The sequence below is a fragment of the Cebus imitator genome, unplaced genomic scaffold (assembly GCF_001604975.1).
Source record: "Cebus imitator isolate Cc_AM_T3 unplaced genomic scaffold, Cebus_imitator-1.0 Scaffold76, whole genome shotgun sequence".
NCBI lineage: Eukaryota > Metazoa > Chordata > Mammalia > Primates > Cebidae > Cebus > Cebus imitator.
In genome coordinates, this window is record NW_016107391.1 from 1889901 (window position 1) to 1900002 (window position 10102).

The 10102-nt window shown below is 43.8% G+C and overlaps 1 protein-coding gene and 1 long non-coding RNA gene across 6 annotated transcripts in view; one reads left to right on the top strand and one right to left on the bottom strand.

The window, feature by feature from the left end:
- Positions 1-183: 183 nt before the first annotated feature.
- LOC119471827 overlaps positions 184-10102 on the bottom strand; it is a 20374-nt gene continuing 10455 nt past the window's right edge. Inside the window, exon 3 of the long non-coding RNA XR_005200914.1 lies at positions 184-195. This is a non-coding gene — a long non-coding RNA (uncharacterized LOC119471827). The remainder of the gene's footprint in view (positions 196-10102) is intronic.
- Positions 6466-10102, top strand: part of RNF14 (ring finger protein 14) — a 20895-nt gene continuing 17258 nt past the window's right edge. The window contains exons 1-2 of one of the 5 annotated variants that reach the window (XM_017532271.2): positions 6468-6661; positions 8228-8401. The gene's annotated coding sequence lies outside the window, so the exon portion shown is untranslated. Of the gene's footprint in view, positions 6662-6960; positions 7047-8227; positions 8402-10102 lie in introns of those variants that run through there. The other 4 variants (XM_017532270.2, XM_017532272.2, XM_037739894.1 and 1 more) reach the window with 4 other exon arrangements.

Sequence of the window (10102 nt, forward strand, 5' to 3'; positions counted from 1 at the left end):
CACTTTCCTTGAGCTGAGTATTGACTTGGTCTAAGCATAGCAATGGGGTTAATGACATGACCCCAGGGTACCAATTGCCTGGGTTCAAGGATTGGCTTTGTAATTTACCATTTGTGTGACAATGGCAAGTTAGTTAACTTATATGTGATCAGTTTCCTTAGCCTTAAAATAGGTATGAAGATGATGATGATGGTGCTATGTTACAGGGTTGATGTTGGGTTTATCTTTGTTAACATACAGCACTTAAAGTGGGGCCTGGGACATAAGCGACACTTAGGTGTTAGTTATTTATAATTGTGCTTCTAGTGTGTAGGGGCTTCCAATTTTTTAGGATGAAGCCTCTATTTTTTTTTTTTTTTTTTTTTTGAGACCAAGTCTCACTCTGCCAGCAGGCTGGAGTGCAATGGTGCAATCTGGGCTCACTGCAACCTCTGCCTCCTGGGTTCAAGCAATTCTCCTGCCTCAGCCTCCTGAGTGGCCAGGATTACAGATGCCCACCACCAAAGCCTGCCTATTTTTTTTTGTTTTTGTATATTTAGTAGAGATGGGGTTTCACCATGTTGGCCAGGCTGGTCTTGAACTCCTGATCTCAGGTGATCCACATGCCTTGGCCTCCCAAAGTGCTGGGATTACAGGCGTGAGCCATCACCCCCAGCCGGAAGCCTCTATTTTAAAAGAATTTTTTTTTTTTGCAGATTCCCACACAATAATAGACTTTTAAGATATACATGATGAGCAAATACACGATGAAAAGAGACCAGCAAGAATTCAGGGATACTTCCATACTGTGGAAGGGCTCATTACTGTTTATCCAAGATTTGAGCAGGGTTTTCCTTTCCACACTGCTGCCCCTCTATGTTCAAGGGCTTGTTTCAGGAGTGCTTGTGAGTGGTAGCTATGGAAAAGGAGGCAGTCCCCTCGGGATGGTGGGATGAGTTCAGCAAAGTTTCTGGACACCCACAGGATGCCAGTGATGGAAGGGAACAAATGCAAGCACAGTCAGATCTGCTAACCTGCATAGTAACAAGTCATAGTTTGTGACTCACTCATCTCCACTCCATGGCCTGGGTCCCGACCTCTGGTCTAGGTTGTATACTGTATCCTCCCCTCTCCCTAGGCTCCATCATCATCAGTGTCCCTGGGGACAGGGGGTGGAATTGGATCTCTTTCTCTGTCTGTGTTCTCATTCTCTCCTATCCTTATGTCATAAACTCGAATCCTAACTTCCCTCGGGCCTTCCCGTTTAGTTCTTAAGGCAAGAGCTATTTTACTGTCTGCATTTGTTACAAAAAGTCCTAATTATCTTATAGGCTCCTGGAGAGAGTCAGACTGAGGAGGAATTGGCTCTAACAGTGTCTCCACCACTGTGTGATACTGGTCAGAACTTAGTGCCTCCATCATCCTTAGCAAACTAGCACAGGAACAGAATACCAAATACCACATATTCTCACTTGTAAGTGGAAGCTAAATGATGAGAACACATGGTCACAGAGAAGGGAACAACAGATACTGGGGCCTATTAGAGAGTGGAGGATGGAAGCAGGGAGAGAATGAGGGAGAATAATAAGTACTAGACAATACCTGGGTGACTAAATAATCTGTACAACAAACCCCCGTGACATGAATTTACCTACATAACAAACCTGCACATGTAGTCATGAACTTAAAAGTTAAAAAAAAAAAGTGGCCCCGGGCACGGTGGCTCACATCTGTAGTCCCAGCACTTTGGGAGGCCGAGGTGGGTGGATCACTTGACCCCAGGATTCAAGACCTGCCTGGGCAACATGGCAAAACCCTGTGTCTACTAAAAATACAAAAATTAACCAGGCATGGTGCCGTGCGCTGGTAATCCCAGCTACTCGGGAGAATCGCTTGAACCTGGGAGACAGAGGTTGCAGTGAACTGACATCGCACCACTGCACTCCAGCCTGGGTGACAGAGCATAACTTGGTCTCAAAAACAAAACCCCAAAGTATAATAATACCGTTGAGCTCAAGTTTATGACATTGCTGTCTTTTTTTTTTCTTTTTTTGAGATGGAGTCTCGATCTGTCACCAGGCTGGAGTGCAGTGGCGCGATCTTGGCTCACTGCAACATCCGTCTCCAGGATTCAAGCGATTCCCTTGCCTCAGCCTCCCAAGTAGCTAAGATTACTTGTGCACACCACCATGCCTAGCTAATTTTTGTATTTTCGCTAGAGAAAGGGTTTCACCGTGTTGGCCAGGATGGTCTCGATCTTTTGCCCTTATGATCCACCCGCCTTGGCTTCCCAAAGTGCTGGGATTACAGGTGTAAGCCACTGTGCCTGGCTACATTGCTGTCTTTTATTACACCTTTTTATATTAAAAATAATAATGAATAAAAATGTCATAAATAGTAATTGTGTAAATATAAAAGCCCTTATTAAAAAAACAAATCTTAGTGCCTCAATTTTCTCTTCTGTAAAGTGGGGACACGAAATTACGTAAGATGTAGGGTCCTGGGCATTTAAATGAGAGAATGTACGTGAAATATTTAGCCCGGTGAAGGGCTAGGCACATGGGGAGAGACCAAAGACACTAAAGTCTATTATTTTCCTAGAATCAAAACCAAAACTTATTAGAAGGCTCTCTTTATCCAATTCTGTCCTCAAAATTGGACTCTAAATCTTTAGTTCACTTGAAACATTCGCTAAATATTAACACTGCTTTGAAATTCTCTATTCTCTCTATCCTGTGACTTCTGACATGAGGTCATGACATGATGTCATAATTCACCTCCTGCTCTGACTTCGTGAGAATTTCCCAAGTTGGTTGGTGCATGGGGTCCCTCACTTTTTCCATCTAAGAGGTCTCTGGTCTCCCCTCTCTGAGCACTGTGAGGTAGGGTTGTTGTGCATTTGCTCTTGGTGTTATTCCTTTTGCTAAACATGAATAATGATATTAATGAATGGCTTTGGAGATTCTTCTTCCTTCCTTTGCATTTTTCAGAGATATGTTTCTGGTTTTGGTATCTATTAGAAGGGTATTTAGGTTTCTGTCCTGTGACAATCAGGATTTATAGTACAGAAAACTAGAAGTTATTATTTGTATTTTAAGGCTCTCTCTATGGCAGCCAGGTAAGCCCTTGGGTGCCCTGATTTACTCACTTGGTTTTTTTCTCTCTCCTGGGTATAAGACCAACTACATAATTTACAGAACCCAGGGCAAAATAAAAATGCAGCCCAGCCTCTCATTCAAAAATTATCAAGAATTTCAAGAGGGTGAAAGCATAGCATCAAATCAAGAGCAAGGCACTTCTTTTTTATTTTATTTTTTAGTTTTTCCATAAGTTATGCGGGTACAGGTGGTATTTGGTTACATAAGTTCTTTAGTGGTGATGTATGAGATTTTGGTGTACCCATCACTGGAGTAGTATACCTATTTGGAGTCTTTTATCCCTCATTCCCCTCCCACACTTACCCCATAAGTCCCCGAAGTCCATTGTATCATTTTAAGAGCAAGGCACCTCTAAATCTGGGGCCCTTCTAAGTTCAGGGCTCTATGTGACTGCATGGGTTGCTGGCCCATGAATCTAATCCTGCCTATGAGGCAATGGTGGTAAGAGCTTTAGAATGTTGTAGGCTTAGGTTAGAGTCCTAGCTCTGCAAGCTACTCTTTTGGAGGAAGAAATATAAGAAAAAGTGGGTGCAGGAGCTTATCAGATTGTGAGGGGCATATTAGTTTGATGGATCCCAGGAGCAGGAGCCAACATTTTATTCCACTTTAAGTGCTGAGAATAGTGCTTTGTACCTAAAAAAATGTTTAATTAAGACATAATTCACATGCAATAAAATTAACTCTTCAGAAGTATATCCAGCGGTTCTAGTACATTCACAAAGCTATACAACTATTACTACTCTCTAATTCCACAATATTTTCATCACCCAAAGAAACTCTATTTCTATTAGCAGTCCCTTCCCATTCCCTCCTGCCTCAGCTACTGGCAACCACTAAACTACTTTTTGTCTCTATGGGATTTGCCTATTCTGGACATTTCATATAAATGAGAAACAATATGTGGCTTTTAGTGTTTGACTTCTTTTTTTTTTTTTTTTTTGAGACAGGGTCTTGCTCTGTTACCCAGGCTGGAATGCAGTGACTCACTGCAACCTCCATCTCCTGGTTCAAACGATTCTCCTGCCTCAGCCTCCTGAGTACCTGGAACCACAGGCGTGTACTACCACACCCAGCTAATTTTTGTATTTTTAGAAGGGACAGGGTTTCACTGTGTTGACCAGTCTGATCTTGAACTCCTGACTTCAACTGATCCACCTGCCTCAGTCTCCCAGAGTGCTAGGATTACAGGCATGAGCCACCACACCCAGCCATGTTTGACTTCTTTCACTTGGCATAATGTTTTCAAGGTTCATCCATGTTGTAGCATGTATTAGTGCTTTATTCCTTTTTTTTTTCTTTTTTTGAGACAAGGTCTCACTCTGTCACCCAGGCTGGAGTGCAATGGCACAATCTCAGCTCAATTCATTCCTTTTTATAGCTGAACAATATTCCATTGTATGAATATAACATTTTCTTAATTCATCTATTGATGGACATTTGAGTCATTTCCATTTTTTTGGCTATTGTGAATACTGTTACTATGAACATTTGTCTACAAGTTTTTGTGCAAACACATGTTTCCAAGAGTAGAATTGCTGAGTCTTATTGTAACTATGTTTAACTTTTTCAGAATCTCCCAAATTGTTTTCCAAAATGGTGGCACCATTTTACAGTACCATCAGTGGCATATGAAGGTTCCAATTTCTCCCCATCCTCACCAATACTTGCTATTATCTGTCTTTTAAAAATAGCCATCCTAGTGGGTGTAAAGTGGTTTCTCATGGTGGTTCTGGCTTGCATGTTCCCAATGACTAATGATGCCAGGCATCTTCTTATGTGCTTACTGATCATTTGCATATCTTCTCTGGAGAATAATCTATTTGGATCCTTTTGCCTATTTTAAAATAGGATTATTTGTCTTTTTGTTATTGAGTTGCAGGAGTTATTTATATATTTTGGAAAACTAGACCTTTATCAGCTACATATGATTTGCAAATATTTTATTCTATCATGTGGGTTGTCTTTTCATTTTCTTGATAGTGTCCTTTTGTTACAGGAAGGAGATCCCAATCCAGACCCCAAGAGGGGATTCTTGGATCTCACCCGAAAGAATTCAGGGGGAGTCCCTAGAGTGAAAGCAAGTTTATTAAGAAAGTAAAGGAATGAAAGAATGGCTGCTTTATAGACAGAGCAGCCCTGAGGGCTGGGGGTTGCCCATTTTTACCGTTATTTCTTGATGATATGCTAAATAAGGGATGGATTATTCATGCCTCCTCTTTTTAGACCATACAGGGTAACTTCCTGATGTTGCCATGGCGTTTGTAAACAGTCATGGCGCTGGTGGGAGTGTAGCAGTGAGGATGAACAGAGGTCACTCTTGTGGCCATCTTGGTTGTGGTGGGTTTTGGCCAGCTTCTTTACTGAAGTCTGTTTTATCAGCAAGATCTTTATGACCTGTATCTTGTGCCGATCTCCTATCTCATCCTGTGACTTAGAATGCCTAACTATCTGGGAATGTAGCCCAGTAGGTTGCTCAGCCTTATTTTACCCAGCCCCTATTCAAGATGCACTTGTTCAGCCCCTACTCAAGATGAAGTTGCTCTGGTTCAAATGCCTCTGACATTTTGAAGCACTAAAGTTTTTAGTTTTGGTGAATCCAATTTATGTATTTTTTTTTCCCTTATTGCTTGTGCCTTTGGTTTCATATCTAAGAAACTATTGCCTAATCTGAATTCACAAAGATTTACTCCTACATTTTCTTCTAAGGTTTTACAATTTTAGTTCTTACATTTAGGTCGCTGATCCATATTTAGTTAATTTTTGCATATGGTGTGAGGTAGGATGCATATAATTCTTGCTTAGCCTGATAATAATCATGTGATCCCTGGTAAGTTCTTGCACCTAAGTCTCAGTTTTCTTATTTGTAAAGTGAGAATAACACATGGTGCCTAAATCATAAGGTTACAGTGAATATAGAGAGAACAGTTACATAGAGCATTTATCACAATGCTTGAAGCATCCTAACTGCTCAATAAATGCTGTCGGGGTTACAATTGGAACATGAACCATGAGTGCATGCTTCTACAGTGAATGCCAGAAAGACCAGCAGCATTTCTCAGAAGGTAAACGGGAGGAAGTACACTTGCTTAGTCCACTTAGACAAGCAGGTCTGGGATTGTTGTGAGAGTCTCTGCCCTAGGTAGACCACTGCCTCACGGTCACCTCTAGGGAGTGGTAAAAATTCGAATTCTCGGGCCCCATCGGTCCTACTGAAAAGAGCCTCCTCTGAGCACCGGGCCCGCAGTGGTGTCGGTGACAGTGGTCGCGCCTGCAGCGCCGCCTTTACCCTGCTGGAGGCGCCCGAGAGACTGGGGCGACCACGGCGGCTGCGCAGAGCCCTCCCTAAGCTGGCGGCCGCCCCAGCCAGATCCGCCCGGCTCAGCTGACAGCTACCGAGAACGGAAGAGGCGGCGCGCCGGTTCAGCCGGGCGTCTCTAGGCCTGGTCGGCTGGTGTCGGTGAGTGGGTCCCGGGCAAGGGCGGAGGGCGGAACTTTGGGGCTCGGCACTGCCGGACGGCCGGAACGTACGGTGGGGACCGCTCTCTGGGCGCGCGAGGCAGAGAAGGGGGCCGGGCCGGGACTGTCCAGTGGGCCTCAGTCCCTCAAACGCGCACCCGGCGTCCGCAGCCTGCCTGGCCAGGACTCCCTTCGGGACGCTGAGCAGGAAAGGGAAGGTTTGGGCCCTGCTCCTTCGGGACGCCCCAGGCTGGTCAGCAGCTCACACGCCCGCGTAGCGCCCTTTGACCCCAGCGCTGGGGCTGATAGCTAGCCTTGGTGGGCCTGCCCCGGTTTGGGGGCAGTGGCCCAAACGACTCCGCACGCCGGGTGGCGAGCCGAACCCTAACCAGGGCACCCGAAGATCAGATGGATAGAATGAGAAGGCAATGAGAGTTAGCAACCTGAATTGAGGTACTGGATTCCAGGTGACAGCTTCACAAGCTGAAATTTCGTAGGGTAGGTCATGAGGAACTGTTGAAACCCTGCCTGGAGTACAGGTTCTTAGCCCTGGCTGCATATTGGCATCACCTGGAGGACTTGGAAAACCACTGAGGCCTGAATTAATTGTTCTGGGGTGTGGCCTGGGTATTGAGATTTTAAAAAACAGCTCCTCAGAAGATTCTAATGTGCAGACAGATGGGGAACACTAACCTAAAATCATAAACTGCATAAATTAATCTCTCATACCATTTGCAAATGTTTTAACAGGAAGAAACAAAAAGCTTAATTCAATTAGCACCATATCTCTCACCTAGTAAAATTAAGATTAAATAAGATAATGTGACAAAAAGAGAAGATAATTTACATTTATTGAGCACCTACTATGTACTGTATTAGGCCCTAATACAGTACATAGTAGGTGCTCAATAAATGTAAATTGATTCTGAATCTCCCCCCCCTCCCCCGCCCCGACTTTATTTTTTTTTGAGACGGAGTCTTGCTCTGCCACCCAGGCTGGAGTGTAGAGTTGCGATCTTAGCTCACTGCAACCTCCTCCCCTGGGTTCAAGCGATTCTCCTGCCTCAGCCTCCCAAGTAACTGGGATTACACGTGCCCACCAACTATGGACTATATTCCCTTTTCCCCTCACTCCAGTGAAGAAGCCTAGCTCTAAAGCATTTAGAATAAAATTTAAAAGTTTGTGTTTGTATACTCTTGTTTAAGTATTTTTTTGATATCAAAATTAACCTTGAGTGTCACTGGCAGGATAAATTCATGAGCAAGAGAGAGGAAAAACTGGAGGGAGATGGCAAATGAAGGAATATAAGAAGCAGAAGAGAAGAAAAAACTAAACAAAAAAGAAACTTAAGAGGCTGTTTGTTATGGGGCGTGGTGTACTGTCCTCTCATATGAACTTGGTGTTCTTCCTTAGCTCCTCCTCATGTCTGAGGGCAGACAGATCACTGCTGGGGACATGCAAATACTCCTTTAATCATGTGGCTCAGATAGTCTACCCTAGGAGAGTAAAATGCACCTGTAGATTAGGATTGGCTATATGTTAGGATGTGTTTGACTTAATTGGTGATAGTGGAAATTCAGAATTTTAATTTGGAGAGGGTCCTAACACCATCTTCTGTGTTTCTTTTCTGCAGATGGCAGGATTTTCATAGTATTTGTAATATGAGTTCAACATCCTGGCCTCTTAACCAGCTTCAGCAGTCTCAGCTCTACCAGCTAGAGAATAAATGGGATGTGCACAAAGTCCACTCTGAACTGAAATACAGACTTCGGTGTTAATATCCTTTTCTTCTGATTGTTATTAACAGGTACTAACTGACCTCAAGTAGAATATGTAAATGTGTCTTAGATAGGGATGCAGCTTAAGCAGAGCCATTAACTAACATCTCCTAGAAAAAAAAGTATTTTTTGAAAATGAAATTTTAAATTTCATAGTATCATCTTTTAGAATATAAAAATTCCTTACTTTTCAGGCCAGGCATGGTGACTCATGCCTGTAATCCCAGCACTTTGGGAGGCCGAGGTGGGTGGATCATCTGAGGCCAGGAGTTCGAGACCGGCCTGGCCAACATAGTGAAACCCCATCTCTACTAAAAATGCAAAAAATGAGTCAGATGTGGTGGCAGACACCTGGAATCCCAGCTACCTGGGAGGCTGAGGCAGGAGAATCGTTTGAACCCAGGAGGCAGAGGTTGCAGTGAGCCAAGATTGCATCACTACACTCTAGCCTGGGCAACAACAACAACAACAAAATCCTAACTTTTCAATTTTGAACATTTTAATTAAAAGTATTTTAGTTGTGAGGGGAGGACATTTGCAAATGCAATTGTAGATCAATATTTTAATTGACAGAATGGTAGTATTTTTGTTTTATTGAAATTATTTTTGTAAATTCTCATTGCCTATTTTTTGCACATTTAAATTATCTGAAATTGTGTTGTATCTTTCAGCTGATGAAATTTTTAAAAACATTGATTCATACTTTATTTTGTTTTTTGAGAAAAGGTCTTGCTCTGCCACACAGGCTGAAATGTAGTGGTGCAAACACAGCTCACTGTAGCCTCAACATCCAAGGCTGAAGCAGTCCTCCTGCTGCAGTCTCCTGAGTAGCTGGGACTACAGGCACATACCACCACACCTGGCTAATTTTTATAGAGACAGGATCTTGCTATGTTGCCAGGGCTAGTCTCAAACTGCTGGACTCAATCAGTCCTCCTGCCTTGGCTTCCCAAAGTGCTGGGATTACAGGCATGAATCATCACACCCAGCCAGTTCATACTTTTTTTTTTTTTTTGAGACAGAATCTCATACTGTGGGCTGGGCACGGTGGCTCACACCTGTAACCCCAGCACTTTGGGAAGCTGAGGCAGGTGGATCACCAGGTCAAGGGATCCAGACCATCCTGGCCAACTTGGTGAAACCCTGTCGCTAATAAAAATACAAAAATTAGCTAGGTGTGGTGGCGTGCCTGTAGTCCCAGCTACTTGGGAGGCTGAGGCAGGAGAATCATTTGAACCCGGGAGGTGGAGGTTGCAGTGAGCCGAGATTGTGCCACTATTGCCTGGGCTGGAGTGCAGTGGTATAATCTTGGCTCACTGCAACCTCTGCCTCCCAGGTTCAAGCTATTCTCCTGCCTCAGCCTCCCAAGTAGCTGGGATTACAGGTGCCTGCCACCACGCCTGGCTAATTTTTTTGTATTTTTCGTAGGGTTGGGGTCTCACTATGTTGGCCAGGATGGTCTTGAACTCCTGACCTCGTGATCTGCTTGTCTCGGCCTCCCAACAGTTCATACTTTAATTGTAGCTAGTTTCTCTTTTCTTTTTTGAGACAGAATGTCTCTGTGTCACCAGGCTGGAGTGCAGTGGCACAAGCTCAGCTCACTGCAACCTCTGCTTCCTGGGTTTTAGCAATTCTCAATTCTTGTGCCTCAGCCACTGAGTAGCTGGGATTACAGGCATGTACCTCCTACCTTCATGCCCGGCTAAATTTTGTATTTTTAGTAGAGATGG